The sequence below is a fragment of the Oncorhynchus clarkii genome, unplaced genomic scaffold (genome assembly GCF_045791955.1).
Source record: "Oncorhynchus clarkii lewisi isolate Uvic-CL-2024 unplaced genomic scaffold, UVic_Ocla_1.0 unplaced_contig_3542_pilon_pilon, whole genome shotgun sequence".
Classification (NCBI taxonomy): Eukaryota; Metazoa; Chordata; class Actinopteri; order Salmoniformes; family Salmonidae; genus Oncorhynchus; species Oncorhynchus clarkii.
This window is the reverse complement of record NW_027260969.1, coordinates 75,493-85,741: the sequence shown is the minus strand read 5'-3', so window position 1 is coordinate 85,741 and position 10,249 is coordinate 75,493. Positions and strand designations below refer to the sequence as shown.

The 10,249-nt window shown below is 47.6% G+C and overlaps 1 protein-coding gene across 1 annotated transcript in view; it reads left to right on the top strand.

Annotated features, from left to right (window-relative positions):
- The first annotated feature begins 459 nt into the window (after nt 1-459).
- LOC139402720 (microtubule-associated protein 2-like) overlaps nt 460-10,249 on the top strand; it is a 57,088-nt gene continuing 47,298 nt past the window's right edge. Inside the window, exon 1 of the mRNA XM_071146620.1 lies at nt 460-676. The gene's annotated coding sequence lies outside the window, so the exon portion shown is untranslated. The remainder of the gene's footprint in view (nt 677-10,249) is intronic.

Genomic DNA, 10,249 nt, shown 5'->3' with positions numbered 1-10,249 from the left:
ACACACACACACACACACACATTAGTGCACACTTGTAAGGACACACACACACACACACACACACACACACACACACACACACACACACACACACACACATACACACACACACACACACACACACACACACACACATACACATTCACACACACACAATCAGGTGCACTTTTATGGACACATATACACACATTTTTGGGCTGAAGAGATGAAACGAACCCCGTGGCCTTTAGAAATGCAGCTTCCTTTTTCCCCTCACCCTCAATCTTTCACTGGCATATCACACACACACAATTTCAGCCATGGAGAGACTCCTCCCAACCCAACCCCCTCTTTTCTCCTCTCTGATGCTGCATCATACTTTGGCTTGTTCGCGGCTCAGGGGGTGTGTGTGTGTGTGTGTGAGGGGGAGTGCGAGCCCACACTTCAGAGGCTGTGTGCTGGTGCGTGTGTGAGGGAGTGTGTGTATTCTCTCCTACCGGTGGATAGTCTCTCTGAGTCGTGTCTCTCACCTACCACTGAATTTCTGACTGACTCTCTCTTTTTTTATTTCTCTCTTCCTCTCATTCTCTCTTTCCTTCTCTCTCTCTTTCTCTCTCTCTGCAGGACTCCGAGCCTCCTCCCTTACCCAAATCATTGCAGACAAAATCGCAGAAAGATAGCTGCCCCATCTCGCCAGGTAAGGTGTGTATGTGTCTCTGTGTGTGTCTGTGTGTGTGTCTGTGTGTGTGTCTGTGTAGATTTAGAGATGTAGAGAGTGTATTAGTCACATGCACAAGGTTGCAGATGTAAATGCAGGGTACAGTGATAATCTTAAACTCTGAGCTCCAACAGGTCAAAGAGTCTGTGTCTGTGTATTCCGACCGTGACTAGACGCCGACTAGAGTGACGAGACACAAATGCAGGGTGTCAATTTATTGTCTGTGGATACAGGCTAGCAGGCTGCCGAAAAACTGCCGGCTCATTGCTATTCTGCTAGCATCTCTCTCTCTCTCTCTCGTTCTCTCTCTCTCTCTCTCTCTCCCCCTATCCCCCTCTCCCCCTCTCTCTCTCCCCCTACCCCCCCCCCTCTCTCTCCCTCCCCCTACCGCCCCCCCCCCCCTCTCTCTCTCTCTCTCTCTCTATCTCTCTCTCTCTCTCTCTCTCTCTCTCCCCCTCTCTCTCTCCCTCTCTCTCTCTCTCTCTCTCTCTATCCTCTCTTTCTCTCCCTCTCTCTCCCCCCTTCCTGTCCCCCCCCCCCTCTCTCTCCCCCTCTCTCTCTCCCTCTCTTCTTTCTCCCCTCATTCTCTTATTGCTGGATATGTCAGGTAAGAGGTTAACAATCAGAATCCCTAATAAGCAGAATTTTTTCTGGACCAGACATACAGTATCTCCCTTTTGTTAGCTTCCAAGAACATGATCTACATATTACAGCCAGCAGTGATTGTTTCTGACATAACTGATATGCAGTGAAAGTAGTGGATGTGAGTGTGAGAGCGGCTTCTGCAGCTGTGTGTTAGGAGTCCTGTTTTCCTCTCAGAGAGATGTAGTGACGCTCAGTGTCTAGACGGCATTGATTATTCAAGCGCTAGGACAGCCCGGCGACTCTCCTCGCGCTGTGTGTGTTTGAGGAGATAGGAGACTCACACAAGTTGATGACATTTTCCCTTAATGGTTGAGTCTTTAGACAAAACACTGAATTGTGAGTGAAAGAGATGTTATGTTGAGCCGTCTTAGAGTGGGAGGATGCTTCATGCTTGTCGGTGGTTCTGAGGGATTTACACAAACCACACAACACATTTCTCATATTGTCCCCCATCTTTGGCTGTCTACGAAAGCTTGTGACATAACCCACTGTTTACCACTATCACATACAGCAGCAAACAGTATTGGAGTTTGTGACGCACAGGAGGATGATGTAATGCTGCATGGGCCCCTGTGTGTGTGTGTGTGTGTGTGTGTGTGTGTGTGTGTGTGTGTGTGTGTGTGTGTGTGTGTGTGTGTGTGTGTGTGTGTGTGTGTGTGTGTGTGTGTGTGTGTGTGTGTGTGTGTGTGTGTGTGTGTGTGTGTGTGTGTGCGTGCGTGCGTGTGTGTGCGTGCGTGTGTGCGTGCGTGCGCATGTCTGTGTGTCTGTGTGTGCGTGCGTGCGTGCGTGCGCGTGCGTGCGTGTGTCTGTGTGTCTGTGTGTCTGTGTGTGTGTGTGTGTGTGTGTTAAGTGTTGAGCGAATAACCAAAACTATTATTTTTTATTTTGGGAGATTTGAGCCTAATGTGCACATTGCACAGTTACTCTACAGATAAATCTGATCAAGCCCGAACTGTGCGATGTAGTAGGGAGTTGTAGTTTCCAACAAGCCATGATTCTACATAGTTCAACACAGAAAACAAGGTAATTAACTACATAATCCATTGCACGCCTACTTGTCCGGACTCTGGGCTTGTTGGACATTACAGCCGACAGTTCAGGCAACCACCAACCTGATGGTTGGTGGTGACTGATCTACAAATCCCCTTGCATCATAAATAACTATTCATTATTATTTGTAGATCAATCAGTCAGTCATCATTTACCCATGATGCATTACGGTTTTGATCCTCTCGAACGCGGCCTGTGGTTTACGCCTGCTACGTGAAAGAGACAGAAGAATGTGCGTTGGAGAAGGTAAGAGCAGTTTCTTCACGAGGTATCTCCTCCTGAAAATACATGAGCTGAGTGATTGATAGTTGGTATTCAACAGTCATAAAAGTATGCCTTATTTACTTTGATTTTTGTCAGACCGCATAGGCAGCAGTTCTATAGAGAGGAGATGATGACTTGAAATAAAATAATAAATTAATCAAATAAAACTAATGTAACATACAAAACAACTGAAATATTTCATTTAAGTAAAGTGAATAGATGTTGGTTAATAAGTCAAATCAAATCAAAGCACATTTATTTATATAGCCCTTCGTACATCAGCTGATATCTCAAAGTGCTGTACAGAAACCCAGCCTAAAACCCCAAACGGCAAGCAATGCAGGTGTAGAAGCACGGTGGCTAGGAAAAACTCCCTAGAAAGGCCAAAACCTAGGAAGAAACCTAGAGAGGAACCAGGCTATGTGGGGTGGCCAGTCCTCTTCTGACTGTGCAGGGTGGAGATTATAACAGAACATGGCCAAGATGTTCAAATGTTCATAAATGACCAGCATGGTCGAATAATAATAAGGCAGAACAGTTGAAACTGGAGCAGCAGCACGGCCAGGTGGACTGGGGACAGCAAGGAGTCATCATGTCAGGTAGTCCTGGGGCATGGTCCTAGGGCTCAGGTCCTCCGAGAGAGAGAAAGAAAGAGAGAAAGAGAGAATTAGAGAGAGCACACTTAAATTCACTATAGGACAGGAGAAGTACTCCAGATATAACAAACTGACCCTAGCCCCCCGACACAAACTACTGCAGCATAAATACTGGAGGCTGAGACAGGAGGGGTCAGGAGACACTGTGGCCCCATCCGAGGACACCCCCGGAGAGGGCCAAACAGTAAGGATATAACCCCACCCATTTTGCCAAAGCACAGCCCCCACACCACTAGAGGGATATCTTCAACCACCAACTTACCATCCAGAGACAAGGCTGAGTATAGCCCACAAAGATCTCCGCCACAGCACAACCCAAGGGGGGGCGCCAACCCAGACAGGATGACTACATCAGTGAATCAACCCACTCAGGTGACGCACCCCTTCCAGGGACGGTATGAAAGAGCCCCAGTAAGCCAGTGACTCAGCCCCTGCAATAGGGTTAGAGGCAGAGAATCCCAGTGGAAAGAGGGGAACCGGCCAGGCAGAGACAGCAAGGGCGGTTCGTTGCTCCAGAGCCTTTCCGTTCACCTTCCCACTCCTGGGCCAGACTACACTCAATCATATGACCCACTGAAGAGATGAGTCTTCAGTAAAGACTTAAAGGTTGAGACCGAGTTTGCGTCTCTGACATGGGTAGGCAGACCGTTCCATAAAAATGGAGCTCTATAGGAGAAAGCCCTGCCTCCAGCTGTTTGCTTAGAAATTATAGGGACAATTAGGAGGCCTGCGTCTTGTGACCGTAGCGTACGTGTAGGTATGTACGGCAGGACCAAATCAGAGAGATAGGTAGGAGCAAGCCCATGTAATGCTTTGTAGGTTAGCAGTAAAACCTTGAAATCAGCCCTTGCTTTGACAGGAAGCCAGTGTAGGGAGGCTAGCACTGGAGTAATATGATCACATTTTTTGGTTCTAGTCAGGATTCTAGCAGCCGTATTTAGCACTAACTGAAGTTTATTTAGTGCTTTATCCGGGTAGCCGGAAAGTAGAGCATTGCAGTAGTCTAACCTAGAAGTGACAAAAGCATGGATTAATTTTTCTGCATCATTTTTGGACAGAAAGTTTCTGATTTTTTCAATGTTATGTAGATGGAAAAAATATGTCCTTGAAATGGTCTTTATATGTTCTTCAAAAGAGAGATCAGGGTCCAGAGTAACGCCGAGGTCCTTCACAGTTTTATTTGAGACGACTGTACAACCATTAAGAAGAAGATCTCTGTTTCTTGGGACCTAGAACAAGCATCTCTGTTTTGTCTGAGTTTAAAAGTAGAACGTTTGCAGCCATCCACTTCCTTATGTCTGAAACACATGCTTCTAGCGAGGGCAATTTTGGGGCTTCACCATGTTTCATTGAAATGTACAGCTGTGTGTCATCCGCATAGCAGTGAAAGTTAACATTATGTTTTCGAATGACATCCCCAAGAGGTAAAATATATAGTGAAAACAATAGTGGTCCTAAAACGGAACCTTGAGGAACACCGAAATGTACAGTTGTTTTGTCAGAGGACAAACCATTCACAGAAACAAACTGATATCTTTCCGACAGATAAGATCTAAACCAGGCCAGAACTTGTCCGTGTAGACCAATTTGGGTTTCCAATCTCTCCAAAATAAGTGATGCACAGTAATGGTCAGTCACTACCATCATGGGACTTTTATTCATTGTTTATGTGCTGTGTTGTTACAGCATTCAACCCACATAATGCATAGTGCATTTAATGTTCAAAACAATTATCCAAACCAAAATCGAACCAACCTCAAAAAGCACTATAATCGCTCAGCACTAGTCTGTGTCTGTGAGTGTGTCTGTGTCTGTGTGTGTCTCTGTGTGTCTATGAGTGTGTCTGTGAGTGTGTCCTTTTGTGACTGCATCCTTCCGATACACACACCCACACAGACACACTCCCTCCTTCCCCACATTCACCACACACCCTCCCCAGCGGTACATGCAGAGCCACCAGGGTAGGACATCTGTCACATCCACAGTCCCCTCTCATCTCTCTCTCTCCCTCTCTCTCTCTCTCTCCCTCTCTCTCTCTCTCTATCTCTCTGGTATGCTCTGAGGCAACCTCTCTTTCCTGTGAACAAACAGACGCTGACACGCGAACGCAGTAGAGGGTTGGGGGGACGCAGAGGGGGACGTCTGTGTCCCCCCCGCACCCATTTTGGGACACAAACAAATCCCTGTGTTCCTTTCCCTCCCTCCCTCTCTATCTCACCCATGCTCTGCTAACAGGGCAGTGCCCCTCTGTGTCCCTCTCCCTATGCCAGCAGGGTGTCCTCACCCAGGCGGGGGGCATGGTGCCAACCCCATGCCCTTGGAGGAAGGTCACAGCTTGGCAGCAGGGCGGGCTCTGTGTTGGTGGTTCATTACTAACTAAGTGCTGGGATAGAGGACCATTGTTATGTTTATGTCCCAGTGCTTCTGTGTTTCAAAACATGGACTTATCCAACAGACAACATGAAGCATGTTGCAGAAATGGCCTGTATGGATACCAAACTTTATTGTCCATTCATGAGAATATATTTTGTGATGCCAACGGTCCATTGAAATACAATGAATATGTGTTCTGTGCCATGACTTCCACCAACATAGTGTGTGATCTAATGATACAGTGTGTTGTACAGTCGATGAGTAGGGGATGACATCATGTGGAATACCAGGTGCTATACATTATTTCTGTACTGAATATTTTGTTGCAGACCATATGTCTCACTGTAAATGTTGGCCTCTCACACCTGGCCACTAACACCTGGCCTCTCACACCTGGCCTCTGACACCTGGCCACACACACCTGGCCACTCACACCTGGCCTCTCACACCTGGCCACTCACACCTGGCCACTCACACCTGGCCTCTCTCACCTGGCCACTCACACCAGGCCTCTCACACCTGGCCACTCTCTGAAGTAGAGCTGCCTCCAGGCCCTGTACAGTGTATGTACCTGCTAGTACAGTGTGTGTACCTGCTAGTACAGTGTATGTACCTGCTAGTACAGTGTGTGTACCTGCTAGTACAGTGTGTGTACCTGCTAGTACAGTGTATGGCTGGACGTGTGTGTGTGTGTGTGTGTGTGTGTGTGTGTGTGTGTGTGTGTGTGTGTGCGTGTGCGTGTGTGCGTGTGTGTGTGTGTGTGTGTGTGTGTGTGTGTGTGTGTGTGTGTGTGTGTGTGTGTGTATGATCACTTGTGGGTGAGTGTTTGTTGTTGTTGTTTGTTGTGTGTGTGCACATCATATGTGTGTGTATGTGTGTATGATCACTTGTGGGTGAGTGTTTCTTGTTGTTGTTTGATGTGTGTGTGCATGTCATATGTGTGTGTGTGCATGCATGTACGCGTGCATGCTTGCCTGTCTGTGTGTGTGTGTCCGTGTGTGGGCAGTGGGTCGCTTGCGTGCTTATACAGTGCCTTTACAAGTGGCCTGTGAGCTGCCTGTCAGAACGATTACGTTTCAATCCATCACCACTCAGTTATGTCCCACCAGGCACTCTCCTGACGATACAGGGAGGATTGGGAGAGAGGGAAGAAGGGGAGGAGAGGATAGAATGCTGTTGATTTATAAGACAAGGAGTGGGATAAGGAGAAGAGACGGGAGTCTGTGGAGTGTGGGGAGTGTGTGGGGAGTGTGTGGGGTGTGTGGGGAGTGTGTGGGAGGTGTGTGGGGAGTGGGGGGAGTGTGGGGGGATGAGTGTGTGGGGAGTGTGGTGGGTGTGGGGGAGGTGTGTGCGGGGGGGGAGTGTGGTGAGTGTGTGGGGAGTGTGTGGGGAGTGTGTGGGGAGTGGGGGAGGTGTGTGGGGAGTGTGGGGGGGTGTGGGGAATGTGTAGGTTGTTGAGGAGAGAATAATCTGGGGATGAGGTTGAGTAGGATGGGCTGGGCACATTTGGCTAGGTTGCTGCAGTGTGTGTGCGTGCGTGCGCTCCCGAATCTTGCGTGTTCCAATGACTGAGTCAGCCCCAGTAGACTCATTACAAACAGTAGATCTGATCTCTAAGGGATCTACTGGTGTAGGTAGGTCTCCTGTAGATGAATGTAGCTACTGTAGGGATCTACTGGTGTAGGTCTACTGGTGTAGGTCTCCTGTAGATGAATGTAGCTACTGTAGAGATCTACTGGTGTAGGTCTCCTGTAGATGAATGTAGCTACTGTAGTGATCTACTGGTGTAGGTCTCCTGTAGGGATCTACTGGTGTAGGTCTACTGTAGGGATCTACTGGTGTAGGTCTACTGTAGTGATCTACTGGTGTAGGTCTCCTGTAGATGAATGTAGCTACTGTAGTGATCTACTGGTGTAGGTCTCCTGTAGGGATCTACTGGTGTAGGTCTACTGTAGTGATCTACTGGTGTAGGTCTCCTGTAGATGAATGTAGCTACTGTAGGGATCTACTGGTGTAGGTCTCCTGTAGGGATCTACTGGTGTAGGTCTACTGTAGGGATCTACTGGTGTAGGTCTACTGTAGTGATCTACTGGTGTAGGTCTACTGTAGGGATCTACTGGTGTAGGTCTACTGTAGGGATCTACTGGTGTAGGTCTCCTATAGATGTGTAGCTGTAGCTACAGTATGTCCAGCTGTTGACTTGACCACCTTAAATGTGTTAGCTACAGTGTTGACCATATTGGCCAATGGCCATGGTAGTAGAACATCAATCAGCTCATGCCCAATGGAGCTTCTATGTAGCTTACAGTACTCTATTTTTGAAGTCCATAGTAGACAGACAGACAGCTCCACAGTAGTGACAGATGGACAGCTCCATATTATGCAGACAGACGGACGGACGGACGGACAGACAGACAGACAGCTCCATAGTAGAGACAGACAGACAGTCTGTCTCGAATATGGAGCTGTCTGACAGCTCCATAGGACAGACAGACAGACAGACAGACAGACAGACAGACAGACCGGACGCTCCATAGTAGAGACAGACAGACAGCTCCATGGTAGAGACAGACAGACGGACAGCTCCATAGTAGAGACATACAGACCGACAGCTCCATAGTAGAGACAGACAGACAGCTCCATAGTAGAGACGGACAGACCGACAGCTCCATAGTAGAGACAGACAGTTGGACAGCTCCATAGTAGAGACAGACGGGCAGACAGCTCCATAGTAGAGACAGACAGGCAAACAGCTCCGTAGAAGGGAGAGACAGACAGCTCCATAGTAGAGACAGACAGACGGACAGCTCCATATTATGTAGACAGACAGATGACAGCTCCATATTATGTAGACAGACAGATGACAGCTCCATATTATGTAGACAGACAGATGACAGCTCCATATTATGTAGACAGACAGATGAAAGCTCCATATTATGTAGACAGACAGAAGGACAGCTCCATATTATGTAGACAGACAGAAGGACAGCTCCATATTATGTAGACAGACAGAAGGACAGCTCCATATTATGTAGACAGACAGATGACAGCTCCATATTATGTAGACAGACAGATGACAGCTCCATATTATGTAGACAGACAGATGACAGCTCCATATTATGTAGACAGACAGATGACAGCTCCGTACTTTGTAGACAGACAGATGACAGCTCCAACAGAGTTGTCCATGTTCTTGTCCATATTCTGTTATAATCTCCACCCGGCACATCCAGAAGAGGACTGGCCACTCCTCCAAGCCTGGTTCCTCTCTAGGTTTCTTCCTAGGTTCCTGCCTGGGTTTTAGGCTGGGTTTCTGTACAGCACTTTGTGACATTGGCTGATGTAAAAAGGGCTTTATAAATAAATGTGAATTTGATTGAGTTCAAAGGCAACTTCAAAGGCAACAGTGGATCAATGCAGTTCATTTCTTATGGACAGACATGGACACATCATTATCACCCCCTAATGGACAGACATGGACACACCATTATCACCCCCTAATGGACAGACATGGACACATCATTATCACCCCCTAATGGACAGACATGGACACATCATTATCACCCCCTAATGGACAGACATGGACACATCATTATCACCCCCTAATGGACAGACATGGACACATCATTATCACCCCCTAATGGACAGACATGGACACATCATTATCACCCCCTAATGGACAGACATGGACACATCATTATCACCCCCTAATGGACAGACATGGACACACCATTATCACCCCCTAATGGACAGACATGGGCACATCATTATCACCCCCTAATGGACAGACATGGACACATCATTATCACCCCCTAATGGACAGACATGGACACATCATTATCACCCCCTAATGGACAGACATGGACACACCATTATCACCCCCTAATGGACAGACATGGACACATCATTATCACCCCCTAATGGACAGACATGGACACATCATTATCACCCCCTAATGGACAGACATGGACACATCATTATCACCCCCTAATGGACAGACATGGACACATCATTATCACCCCCTAATGGACAGACATGGACACACCATTATCACCCCCTAATGGACAGACATGGGCACATCATTATCACCCCCTAATGGACAGACATGGACACATCATTATCACCCCCTAATGGACAGACATGGACACACCATTATCACCCCCTAATGGACAGACATGGACACATCATTATCACCCCCTAATGGACAGACATGGACACATCATTATCACCCCCTAATGGACAGACATGGACACATCATTATCACCCCCTAATGGACAGACATGGACACATCATTATCACCCCCTAATGGACAGACATGGGCACATCATTATCACCCCCTAATGGACAGACATGGACACATCATTATCACCCCCTAATGGACAGACATGGACACACCATTATCACCCCCTAATGGACAGACATGGACACATCATTATCACCCCCTAATGGACAGACATGGACACATCATTATCACCCCCTAATGGACAGACATGGACACATCATTATCACCCCCTAATGGACAGACATGGACACATCATTATCACCCCCTAATGGACAGACATGG